This window comes from Convolutriloba macropyga, chromosome 9, assembly GCF_964194025.1.
Source record: "Convolutriloba macropyga chromosome 9, txConMacr16.3, whole genome shotgun sequence".
Lineage (NCBI taxonomy): Eukaryota > Metazoa > Xenacoelomorpha > Acoela > Convolutidae > Convolutriloba > Convolutriloba macropyga.
Window position 1 is genome coordinate 15105170 of NC_134476.1, and position 7709 is coordinate 15112878.

At 37.5% G+C, this 7709-nt stretch overlaps 2 protein-coding genes across 2 annotated transcripts in view; both read right to left on the bottom strand.

The window, feature by feature from the left end:
* LOC142345630 (vacuolar protein sorting-associated protein 33B-like) overlaps positions 1-4691 on the bottom strand; it is a 227883-nt gene extending 223192 nt beyond the window's left edge. Inside the window, exon 1 of the mRNA XM_075397787.1 lies at positions 4674-4691. The gene's annotated coding sequence lies outside the window, so the exon portion shown is untranslated. The remainder of the gene's footprint in view (positions 1-4673) is intronic.
* LOC142345631 (uncharacterized) overlaps positions 1-5103 on the bottom strand; it is a 55291-nt gene extending 50188 nt beyond the window's left edge. Inside the window, exon 1 of the mRNA XM_075397788.1 lies at positions 5049-5103. The gene's annotated coding sequence lies outside the window, so the exon portion shown is untranslated. The remainder of the gene's footprint in view (positions 1-5048) is intronic.
* Between the last annotated feature and the right edge of the window lie 2606 nt (positions 5104-7709).

Here is a 7709-nt window from a genome sequence, read left to right on the forward strand (position 1 = left end):
GCTCTAACCGAGCATTTAATCGAACGTCAAACTTCTGCTCTAACCGAGCAATTCTCACAACTGCTGAATTAAAATCTGATAAAACCATGCTTGCTTTAAAAATGCCACTCTTTAATCTGCTTGAAAGCATACCGAAATTCAGACGCCAACTCCCGAATATCTTGCGGATTTGAATGCACTCCATCCGACGAAATATGTCGATATCGAAACTTTTTATGTTCAATGAAAGGAATCCGATGACCGCGTGCAACATCCCGGTAGCAGTCATTTACTTTCTTAATGACTTTCCATTTGTCTCTTCGGTTAATTAGTGCCATAATCGTTACTTTAAACTTATAGAACTTGAGTTTTTCAACAAGATAATACATCTCATCTGATGTTTCGACAGGTCCCATCAGTGGTTCATTACGTCTATCGAACAGGTTGTTTGTACCAGCCATGACAACTACATTTCTTACACCAAATGATTTCATATTTTCAATTACGCGATCGCTGCAGAGTGTTGAGATGCAGCCTCCTGGGCAAGATATAGTAATTGCGTTTTCAACAAACACGCCATACACAAGCGATGATCCTAAGATACAATTTTGAAACAATCGTTGACTTTTCTCTGGAAGGGTTAATTTGCGGTACGGTTTACTCAATTCGACGACTGTACAGCGTCGTTTCATTAAATTACATTTGATTTCGTTTATTCTGGACCTCCGAACAATTTTGTTTTCCATCTTCTCTCTGAAAGACGCATTCAGTAAGAACTCGAGAAAAGAAACGTTTTTAACTGTTTCCTGAACAATGTATGATCAGCTATGCAACGTAGGTGTGAGGGCAGAGCGTTCCACTTCTTTGAGCCAAGAAAAGAGAAAGCTCGTGAACCGTAAGAGTTTTTGATTTTTGGCAACTTCAGTTTCCATTTGTTTTCAGAGCGAGTTTGGTTATATTTGTACTGTAAAATCACTAGACTTTTCAAATAAAGTGGTACATTAAGGTTAAACACAATTTTGTGATTATATGTCAAAATTTCGAAATCGATTCGCTGAGCAACAGGCAGCCAGTGCAGGTTGTATCTGAATTCTCGACAAGACTCATATTTTCGAAGGTTAAAAATGAATCGGCAAGCGGCATTCTGTACTCTCTGCAATTTTGTTATTTCTTTGATGTTTAAACCCGCTAATATAGCATTGCAGTAGTCAAGCCTAGAGATGATTAGATTTTGTACAGCAATTTTTCGTGACTCTAAAGAAAGATAATGTTTTATTCTATAGAGTTTCCTGAGTTCATTGTAGCAAGAGCTCGTGATTTTGTTAACATTCTTTTCGAAACTCAAGTGCTGATCAAGATTAACACCGAGTGAAACCAAATTGCTACTGATATTCAAGACAAAATTGATCAATTTTAGCGTTGTGATATTTGGACGTTTCTTTTTAGTAGACAATAACATTATTTCAGTTTTGTCCGGATTAACTTTGAGTTGCAAAGCTGTAAAAGCTCCGAACAATTCTTTTACTTGTAACCTCAGCGTTTCAATAAGTGGCTCTTCGTCCTCCATTTCGATTGTGGTGTACAAAACTGTGTCATCGGCGTACATTTGGTACCGTAGGTTACATAGTTTGATAAGATCACCAATTGGGGTTGTATACATCGAGAAAATCATCGGTCCGAGAATGGAGCCCTGAGGTACTCCGTAGAAAACTTCAGTCTATGAAGAAAATGATTTCCGTATTTGAGTTTGTTGTTTTCTTTCAGTTAAGTAAGACATGATCCAATGTTTACATTTTCCTGTTATTTTGAAGCGCTCTTCCAAAATTTTCCCAAAATTAGCAAAATCCAGAGTGTCAAACGCTGCACTTAGGTCAAGGCCAATTACTAAAAGGTACTTTACTTGGTCAAGCTCTACATAAAGGCCGTTTATGGTCTTGAGGAGACAACTTTCTGTAGAATGGAAACGTCGGTATGCTGATTGCTGTGGGTCAAGCAGGCAATTTTGATCTAGATGTGTCCGTAGTTGGCCGGCTGCAGTTCTCTCAAGAAGTTTAGAAAGGAAGGAAGAGTTTGCAATGGGCCTATAGCTTTTGGGATCTTCTGTGTCCAAAGATTGCTTTTTAAGTTTCGGCTTCACAGGGCATTTTTTAAAAATTTTAGGAGAAATGCCATTTTCAAAACTCATGTTTATCAAGAATAAAAAGAACAATTTCCAGGATTTGTACAGCTGCTTGCAGAGCAGAGTGGGCATGGAATCTAGTTCACAGTAGCTATTTGACATTTCAGTAAAAGCTTTGTCCAGAGCATTCAGATCCACGGGATTGAAAACACTCATTGGAATAACATGACTTGTGTGTATTGGTTTTAAAGAGATTAGTTTATCAACTGTTGTCGTGGTGGCGTTTTCAATAGAACTTTTGATTTTTGTTACCTTTTCCTCAAAGAAGGTATTGAATTTTTGTGCAATTTCAGCATATGTTCCCCAACCAACAGGCAGTTTTTCTGTAGTTTTAACGCCCATAAGCATATTGAAGCTGCTGTACTTCTTTTTAAGATCGACATTTCGATTAACCTGCTCATCAAAAAATTCAGTTTTCTTTCGTTTGAACATCTCCTTGCATCTCCTGATTGCCGCCAGAAACTTTTCTTTACTTTGGTTGTCTGGATTTTTCTTATACTTTTTTTCGAGCTTTCTTCTGTCTCTCTTTAAATCTTGAAGCTCTCTGTCGAAGAAAGGACAAATAGCCAATTTGGAACTGCGCCTCTCGATTGGAATGGCTTCTTTTGCAGCAAAATCCATTGAATTAACAAGGAGTTCAGCAGCAGTATCTACACAGGTAAGTTGTCCATTCAGATCTAAGGACAACTCTACATCATTCGCAAGCTTATTTATATCGGCTTTCTTCCACGCTCTGAAAACAGTTTGCTTTACGCTATTTGAGGAAACAACCTCATTGAAAAGGCAAAATTTGATGAGGTCGTGGTCACTGTAGTTTAAGTGTTGTTGTTCGATCTCAGAAAATAAATACGGCTCATTTGTTACCAATAGATCCAGAATGTATCCTGCACGATGAGTTGGTTTCTTCACTAGCTGTGTTAGGGAGGTTTCTTCGAAAAAGGAATTTAGGGCAGTGCTCTGAGGCATATAAAAATCACCAATTAAAAACAGGTCGCTCTCAATCGATAAGGGTTGAATGTTGTTGCATAAAAACTCAAGAAACACTTTTGTGCTGCCTGACGGTGGCCTGTAGAGCACGCACAGAGTGATTACTTTCTTTGGAAAACAGAAAAAGGCAGCTTCAAGTTCTGACGTGCTTGTATGCGAGAGAAGTGTAAGTTCGATTTTACGTTTGTAGATGACCGCTAATCCACCCCCTCGGGAGTTTGTTCGAGGCAAATTATGATGACTATAAAGCGGTGAATTTTCGTACGCCTGAGTTAACACATAGTTTTCATCAAAATCGCTTGACAGCAACGATTCCGTTATAAAAAAATATCATAATTATTGTTTAAGATTTCATCTGAAAGTTCGTTTGTTTTATTTCTGAGCGACCTGATATTTAGCAGACCACAGTAAAGACGGTTTTTTTGTCAGTTAGATGCATTCTCATCTGACGGTATAGATTTAAGCCAATTCCTCGCTTCCTCGTTTAAGTAGTATCTGCCATGCACAACATTCTCCGGCCAAAAGTCGCTTCTCTCAATGATGTCCGAAGAAGATTCTGGGAAAACTAGATGATAGCTTCTCATTTCTGACCCTTCTCTGCTTATTTCTCTGAGATGTAGTAACTCAGCTCCATTATTTGCACACCAGTTCTTGATCAATTCATAAGTGCAGTTTGTATTCAAGCGTCCTAGATAGATGTGCCGTCTGCTTTGCTTTCTTCTCACTCCACTAAAGTCATCGGAACTTGCCCTTGTGCCAACATTTTGGATTCTTTTTGGCCTGTTCGATTAAGCAATAAAGTCGCCTTGACCGATATCATCCCAGTCATTTGGTTTGGGTCGTTTTACACTGTTATTGCTGTCAAGTCTATTGCGCCGAAATCCATGTTCCTGGTTGAAAGAACCTTTTCTCTCTGGGTCTAACATAAACAGTGGCTTTTGCGAAGTTTCTGATATTGAGTTTGTGACCGCTTGCGATACAGTAGGCTTCTGGAAAAATGAGCTGTACTTCGGTTTTAGTTGTTTAATTTCTGCATGCATCTGAGTTAATTTTTCCGGAACGCTCTGCAGGTCTTCCACTTTCTGGCTCAATTCTGATAGTTGTTTGGTTATATCACCAACTGAGGGTAAGCCACAATTTTCACAACTCCATAATATCTCTCCCTTTATAGGTGCTTTAATGCCAATACAGGATTTATGTGCTGCTTTTCTGCAGGTTACGCAATTTATGGAATCATTCCGTTGTACAATGTCATCACACAAGTAGCATGCAGACTGTTCCGCCCATGATCTGATGTTATCCGCAACCATAGCCATACTTTTGTTGTAGTTCGTTGCTGCCGAATGATAGTTTCACCCTAACCGGGTATAATTCAGATGATAGTTTCCACCCTAACCGGGTATATTAAAGTGTGAATGAAGAATTTTCGACCCAATCCAGGTTATTCGCCAAAAGCTTTCTTCAATTATTGTATCTTATCAGTTTATCTAAAACCAATCTGAAATGACTTATTAAACAGCAGGGAGTGCTATTTAATAAGTTTATCGCAACAATTAGGCTTAAGCGTTCGTGCTATTTTTAAATAAAGTAACGTATAATATTTTTTGAACATAGTAATTATAACAACACTTAATTTATAAGCGGGGGCATAAAATACACTGAAGGGGGACAAAATAGACCCAGATTTTTGAAGAACCCATTTGTTAACAGGAGCCTTAACACCGTTGTCTGCAATTAATGAAGAATTTAAGTTCATTACATATGCCACATATTTTGTCGTGACATGTCAAACCCGGACAACTTTAACCCTCCAACCCACCAATATGAAATTTGAAGCTCGGAGTGCGGAGAAATATGGAAAACTAACTACTAACTTTAGCTAACTTTAACTTTAGCTACTAACTTGCTTATAATGTTGAGTTGACGAAAAATGTTTGTAGTTATAAAACTCAATTCGAAACTGCTTCAAATTCTTTTGAATGGTTACCTGAAACTATAACAAAGCATGTTATAATCTGAATATGCGCTAAAAATGGTTGAAGTTGTTCAATTGTACAAAAAAGAAAGATTATAAACAAACTGCACGTGTCGACGGAGGTTTTCGAATTGATGAATTTACTTGCAAATGAGAACCTTGCTGCTCAGCATTTTATTAGCTTATAAATTCCAGCATTCAGTTGTAACTTCTCATCAACTTTCAAGCTTTTACCAAAACACAATTCATATATCAAAATCAGTACGTCAAAATGCAAATACGCAGAAAACAGTATCAAAATTTTAATAGACCAGCAAACGTTTTTTTCGAGTAGTTCTTTGACCACTTTTTTCTGCTGATTGCATCAACTGCTCCGACGAAAAAGGTGTTTTGTTTGCTATCAAAGAGTTTTTTCAAAAAAATGCTATAAGAGATATGCATTCTAAGGCGAATGCAAAGTAAGCCGATAGGCAAGCAAGCCGACAGAAAAGCAAGCCGAAAGTTATGTAATAATTATGTAATCTATCAGAAATAATACATTGTCAGCCGTTACAATCAATACTGCGCGTAGTATTATAGTGCATAATGTATTCCAATGCACCAAAGAAACAAAAATGCGTCAATTTTTAGACATCTAGTGGGTACGGGCCTCAGCAGACCGCTGTCCATGGCCATGCCTCTCATCCGCTGTGGGATGTAATCCGGAAATAGCGGGCCGGTTATCGCGGTGAAGGGGCAACTTAAAATACGGGTATCCAAAAATTTTTTGGCTTACTTGCCCTGATTTTCAAAATTCGGCTTGCTTGCCTATCGGCTTGCCTGACCGCCACCGTATTCTAAGCTGTCAGATTTGAAACAATTTTGTTTTTAGAAAAAAACTTTAAAATCAAGAAATCGTTTCATGTGATTCTAGCAATACCTTTTACAATTATTGTTTTACATGGAGTCAAATGTGATGCAGAACTTTGTTGTGAATAGTGAAAAATCTTAATTCAATACAATATAGCTCCACTATTCGAACAGATGCAATTTTTACACCTAGCTAAAGTTGGCTAAAATGTGAATGTTTTCGACTTGTTTGACTTGAGGTGTTTAAAACTCTCGCAAGACAGAAGTGCGTGATTACAGCCTCTTTAGGCACCATATGACCACTAGGAGTGGAGTCTGAGAGATAATTAGAACTAAATCATGAAATTTCTATTCCTCATGTTTACTTTATTAAAACTGCAGAATTGAAATTTCATGATTGAGTACTACTTTATAATTTTTTATTGGTAATTCTCCATATTCATTAAGTTGCTGCGTACTTGGAAGATGTGTTTCGAAGTGTGGTAGCGATTGTCAAAATTATTTGGCAATTTTTCACTCTTCTAATGTTGCAGGACTCATTTGCAGTGTGAAAAAAACAAGTTCACCTAGTGTACACAAATAAATACAAGATTATTTTTTTAGAGTTCAAATCACAGGCACCTTTTAGAATGTAACGGAAGACGTTAACTAATGCTATAAAGGATGAGTTTTTGCATTTTTTGCACACTCAATTCTCGCAACCATTTCTCTGACAGAATTTAATATTCTTGTTGCAACATTGAGAGTAGTTATCTTCGAACATCCTGTTATAGTAATACGCAGAGACTCGCACTAGCTATCTTGTGCCTTTTAAAATATTTTCTTTTTTGTAGATTTTGGGAAATCCTAATTTTCTCACAAAACTGTCGCAATTGAATTGGATCAACTTCAATGTTGTAAATCGGTTACCATAGGATTGTTAGTAGGGTTGCTCGCTTGCAATTGGAATCATATGGCAAACCAGACATTTGTGGAACAAAAAAGGGCTTCTTAGAAGTTGAGTGGGTGCAAAACTGATTTTATGAGGGTGACCCAAGTTATAAAATTGTTTATCGTCCGGTATTAACCTCAGGGTGATCAAACATGGTAGGGAGTGAGTACACACTTAGGGCAAGTTCCACCTTTGTCACTTTTGGGGAATTTGTTTTATTGATATTGTAGGGGGGAAGTTAAACTTCCAAATAAGGCTGAAGTTCTTGAGTTCATAGTTTGACCGATTGATTATTTGGTAGCGTCATAAGTCTGATACTGCTTTTGTTTTAGTTTGAATAGCTTGAATAGAAGTCAGCAATGTATAGAGAAGGCGTTCAGGTCATTCAATTGTTCATTTGAAGTCATAACAAACGTTACATAAGAAGGGCATAACTAATGCGGTCCATAATGCGGAGTGAACAATGTCTTTTGTTTTTATCACTCTTGTACGTTGTTCCTTGATAAGTTACTAAGGATTAGAACAACAACATTACTAAAACACTGCCATAACAGAGATGTAGCTTAGGAGTTGACCTCTAGAGAAATTGTGATAACAAAAACATTGTTGAGAGAGTTGAACTGACTTGATGAATTCAGAACACTGGTTTGAGCGATTGGAAAACAGAACGCCGGTTAGCGCGATTGGAAATTAGACCACCTGAGAACAGAGGAGAACCGCAGTTAGACAAAATGGTGTAACTGAGAGCTTGTAGAATTGAAAGACTAGTAGCTCTTTAGTCGTGAATTTGGCTACAGAGTTAAAGTTGT